Here is a 6,000-nt window from a genome sequence, read left to right as displayed (position 1 = left end):
AGCACTCTTGTTTGAGCATGAGGAGTGGTCGACATGTTCAGTGGTGTCAAGAAACACAGGGTGATTCAAAGGAGAGACACATATCTTCTCCTCCCAGGAGAATAAGATGAACTCACGCGACATGAAAAGTATCTCTCACTGAATGTACTGGACTGTCTTAAAGCATATAAGGTGAGATGGACACAGATCGCTCGAGGGTAACTGAGGTAATAGTATCTGCTATGGATTATGGAGATACTATCTCCCTTTCTATCCGATTGTACTCTGAGTGCGGAGCTTTATCACATATGGATAAAAAGCGCTCGCTTCGCAGACGCAAAGAAAAAGTGGTTGGCGAATTCAGACATCGCTTAACCTCACACAAAACAGATGTCACGTTGTCTTGATACGCATAGCAACACATAGTAAGCTATTTCAACCTCTTAGCAGTAATCTCATTGTCCACACACGATGTGGTTGTGGCTGTTGACCTCCTTGTTCTCCAGTTTAGGGCCAGCGAGGGGGAGTCGAGACGCTACGTTCACTCCAATTGTTCATGCAATGAGGGAAACACACAGACATACAAATCACATGTAAATAAAATGATATTTCTTGGTTACGAGCACATGCACTGAAATACAACAACCTTACAGTGAAATGCTTATATCAAAAGCCCTTTACAAAACAATGCAGCTATACTTTCTCAAGAAACACTACGTTAACACGTTAAAAAACTACACTATGGAGAAAACAAGTTATATGAAGAATATATAGAGTTAGACAACCACTCAATATAAACAGAGACATGTCAGTGAACCAGTGTATTATTCACATACAGCTCGAAGTGCGCGTAATCAATCACCGATTGCCATAAGAGGGCCGAGCGTAAGCTGAGAAGGTACTTGAGAGATCGAGATGTCGTCGCGCAGAGAGACACCGGTTTTAGAATACCACGAGGTAATTCCGAAGTGTATTTCATTGGGTTGCTTCACAGTGGGCAGTACGCTGCACGTTACAAGTGACTATGCATAGATAATAAACAGAGAATAGCAGCAGTGTAAAGGGGGGGGGGGGGGCAATGCAAGTGGTCTGGGTAGCCATTTGATTAACTGTACAGGAGTCTTATGGCTTGGGGGTATAAGCTGTTTAGAAGCCTTTTGGATCTAGACTTGGCGATCCGGTATTGCTTGCCGTGCGGTAGCAGAGAGAACAGTCTGTGACTAGGGTGGCTGGACTCTTTGACAATTTTTAGGGCCTTCCTCTGACACCGCCTGGTAAAGAGGTCCTGGATGGCAAGAAACTTGGCCCCAGCGATGTACTGGGCCGTACTCACTACCCTCTGTAGTGCCTTGCTGTCGGGGCAGAGTAGTTGCCATACCAGTCAGGATGCTCTCGATGGTGCAGCTGTAAAACCTATTGAGGATCTGAGGACCCATGCAAAATCTTTTCAGTCTCCTGAGGGGAAATAGGTTTTGTCATGCCCTTTTCAGGACTGTCTTGATGTGCATGGACCATGATAGTTTGTTGGTGATCTGGACACTAAAGAACTTGAAGCTCTCAACCTGCTCCAATACAGCCCCATCGATGAGAATAGGGGCGTTCTTGGTCCTCCTTTTCCTGTAGTCCACAATGATCTCCTTTATCTTGATTATGTTAAGGGAGAGGTTGTTGTCCTGGCACCACACGTCCAGCTCTCTGACCTCCTGCCTATAGGAGGTCTCATCGTTGTCGGTGAACAGGCCTACCACTGCTGTGTCATCGGCAAACTTAATAATGGTGTTGGAGTCGTGCTTGGCCAAGCAGTCATGGGTGAGCAAGGAGCACAACAGGGGACAAAGCACGCACCCCTGAGGGGCCCCCATGTTGAGGATCAGCGTTGCCCATCAGGAAGTCCAGGATCCAATTGCAGATGGAGGTCTTTAGTCCCAGGGTCCTTAGCTTATTGATAAGCTTTGAAGGTACTATGGTGTTGAACGCAGAGCTGTAGTCAATGAATAGCATTCTCACTTAGGTGTTCCTTTTGTCGAGGTTTGAAATGGTGGAGTGTTCAGTGCAATAGAGATTGCATCATCTGTGGATCTGTTTGCAAATTGGAGTGGGTCTAGGGTTTCTGGAATAATAGTGTTGATGTGGGCCATGACCAGCCTTTCAAAACACTTCATGGCTACAGACATGAGTGCTACAGGTCGGTAGTCATTTAGGCAGGTTACCTTAGTGTTCTTGGGCATAGGGACTATGGTGGTCTGCTTGAAACATGTTGATATTACAGACTCAGACAGGGAGAGGTTGAAAATGTCAGTGAAGATACTTGCCAGTTGGTCAGCGCATGCTCGGAGTACACGTCCTGGTAATCTGTCTGGCCCTGCGGCCTTGTGAGTGTTGACCTGTTTAACCTCTAACGAGCCTCTACCCCGGGTCCGGGATCACCCCCCACCCCCCCACACACTGATTAGCATAGCTAGCATAGCTTCACAAGTAGATAGTAGCATCTAAATATCATTAAATCACAAGTCCAAGCACCAGATGAAAGATACAGATCTTGTGAATAAAGCCACCATTTCAGATTTTTTAAAATGTTTTACAGGGAAGCAAATATGTAAATCTATTAGCTAAACAGTTAGCAAAATACACCACTTTTCTAACTCCATCAGTTTCTTACTCCATCCAGGTGCTATCACCAATTCGGCTAAACTAAGATATTGATAGCCACTAACCAGAAAAAACCTCTTCAGATGACAGTCTGATAACATATTCATGGTATAGGATAGTTTTTGTTAGAAAAAAGTGCATATTTCAGGTAGAAATCACAGTTCTACATTGCAGCTGCAATCTGAAATAGCGTTGGAAGCAGCCGGAATAATTACAGAGACCGACGTCAATTACCAAAAGAATCATCCTAAAACACTTCAGAAAAATAGACAGCCTACAGCAATCGAAAGACACAGATCTTGTGAATCCAGAGAATATTTCAGATTTTCTAAGTGTTTTACAGCGAAAACACAATATAGCATTATATGAGCGTACCACAATAGCCAGAATCACAACCGCATTTACCAGCTGTAAATGTTAGCGATCGTAACAACCCAACAAAAGATATATAATTTGAACTAACCTTGATATACTTCATCAGATGACAGACCTGTAACATCATATTACACAATGCATATAGCTTTTGTTCGAAAATGTGCATATTTAGCAGCAATAAATCGTGGTTATACTATGTAATCACTACAAACATTGCATGTATCCTGGCGGCGCCATTTTGGATTAGCGCCTATTCTTATAAAAATACTATTCATAACCTTGACTAAAAAATATAAGTTGGAAACAATCGAAAGATAAATTAGTTCTTAATGCAATCGTATGTTAGATTTTTTAAATTAACGTTACTAGACATATAGTGTGCGTTGCAGCCAGACCAGTGCCTGCAAAAGTGGCGCGCAAACACTATGACATTTTTCCACATAAATACGTAATAACATCATAAATAGTTCCTACTTTTGGACGAGCTTCCATCAGTATCTTGGGCAATGTGTCTTTTTCTTCAAAAGAATAGTTGCTTTGTTGAAAACGTCCTCTTCACCTTGGAACTAGCTGCTACCATTAGCTATGTCGCCACACACATGTCCAAATCCTCAAACTAGATACAAAGGAAATTCAGAAAATAGCACTATACTCGCATAAACTGATATAAATCGGTTTCAATAACATCGTTATGATGTTTCTAACACCTATATTTAATTAAATTACAGACGGATACATCTCTGGTCGATAACTGAGCGTTCCAAAATTTCATCCTGACTTCTTGCCAGGCGCCATGACGAACGAGACAAAGAAAGGTACTCTCGTTCCATCCGGCTTTATAACCTCGGACAGCTACGTAGACAGACCATTCCACTTCTCATTGGTTAACTGAACATCCAGGGGAAGGCGGGTGCAGTTCAATTCCAGCCATAGGATATACACAGGCTTTAAAACTGAACCCAGATCAGAGGATAATTCTCAGACCTTCGCAAGTCATGTCAGGATTTTTGCTGTAGAGGGAGTTCTGGGTCACCCACAGACATAATTCAAACGGTTTTAGAAACTAGACAGTGTTTTCTATCCAATATTAGTAAGGATATGCATATTGTACGATCAAGAATTTAGCACGAGGCAGTTTAATTTGGAGACCCAAATATGCTAATGCGGAACAGCACCCCCTATAGTTGCAAGAAGTTAAACGTCTTACTCACATCGGCTACGGCAAATATGATCACACAGTTGTCCGGAACAGCTGATGTTCTCATTCATGTTTCAGTGTTAATTTGCCTCGAAGCGAGCATAGAAGTAATTTAGCTCGTCTGGTGGGCTTGTGTGAATGGGCAGCTCACGGCTGTGTTTCGCTATGTAGTCCATAATAGTTTGCAAGCCCTGCCACATCCGACGAGTGTCGAAGCCGGTGTAGTACGATTCGATCTTAGTCCTGTATTGACGCTTAGTCAGTTTGATGGTTAGTCGGAGGGCATAGCGGGATTTCTTGTAAGCTTCCGGGTTAGAGTCACAGTCCTTGAAAGCGGCAGCTCTACCCTTTAGCTTAGTGTAGATGTTCACTGTAATCCATGGCTTCTGGTTGGGGTATGTACATACTGTCACTGTGGGGACGACGTCATCYATGCACTTATTGATGAAGCCAGTGACTGATGGTGTGGTGTACTCCTTAATGCCATCGGAAGAATCCCGAAACATATTCTAGTCTGTGCTAGCAAAACAGTCCTGTAGCTTAGCATCTGCTTCATCTGACCACTTGTTTTATTGACCGAGTCACTGGTGCTTCCTGCTTTAAGCAGATTTGCCAAATGGAGGGCTAGGGAGAGCTTTGTATGCGTCTCTGTGTGTGGAGTAAAGGTGTGAAGTAAAGGTGGTCTAGAGTTTTTTTCCCATCTGGTTGCACATTTAACTTCTTTGATATAGGGGGCAGCATTTTCACTTTTGGATGAATTACATGCCCATAGTGAACTGCCTCCTATTCTGTCCAAGATGCTAATATATGCATATTATTATTACTATTGGATAGAAACGCTGAAGTTTCTAAAACTGTTTGAATGATGTCTGTGAGTATAACAGAACTCACATGGCAGGCAAAAACATGAGAAAAAATCCAAACAGGAAGTGAGAATTCTGAGACTGGTCAATGTTCAACTCATCGCCGATTCAATTCCCTGTAAGATATGGATCTGTTTGCACTTCCTACGCCTTCCACTAGATGTCAACAGTCTGTAGAACGTGGAATGAAGCTTATGCTGTGTTGTGGGGCCGGATGGGAGGGGAATGAGTCAGTGGTCTGGCAGATTGCCAGTTCCAGGTCATGCGCTTTCCTCATGTAATCGCCTTGCGTTGCATAACTTCTACAGACATGAKGGAATGCTCCGGTTGGAACGTTATTGGATTTGTATGATAACAACATCCTGAAGATTGATTCTCTACTAAGTTTGACCAGTTTATTCGACCTGTTATATAACTTTTTTAAGTTTTCGTCCGAGTTTGCCTGCATTTGGACATGTGCATTAAACATGCTAGCAAAAGTAGCTACTTAGACATAAGTAATGGACATTATCGAACAAAACGATTTATTGTGGAACTAGGATTCCTGGGAGTGCATTCTGATGAAGATGACCGAAGGTAAGGGAATATTTATGATGTAATTTCGTATTTCTGTTGACTCCAACATGGCGGAGAAATGTTGTTATGTTTGAGCGCCGTCTCAGATTATTGCATGGTGTGCTAAAGTTTTTTTGAAATCTGACACAGCGGTTGCATTAAGAACAAGTGTATCTTTAATTATATGTAAAACATGTATCTTTCATCAAAGTTTATGATGAGTATTTCTGTGGCTCTCTGCAATTTATCCGGATATTTTGGAGGCATTTCTGAACATGGCGCCAATGTAAACCGAGATTTCTGGATATAAATATGCACATTATCGAACAAAACATAAATTTATTGTGTAACATGATGTGCTATGAGTGTCATCTGATGAAG

The sequence above is a fragment of the Salvelinus sp. IW2-2015 genome, linkage group LG14 (genome assembly GCF_002910315.2).
Source record: "Salvelinus sp. IW2-2015 linkage group LG14, ASM291031v2, whole genome shotgun sequence".
Taxonomy (NCBI): Eukaryota; Metazoa; Chordata; class Actinopteri; order Salmoniformes; family Salmonidae; genus Salvelinus; species Salvelinus sp. IW2-2015.
The sequence above is the reverse complement of the archived record's forward strand: the minus strand, read 5'-3'. Positions refer to the sequence as shown.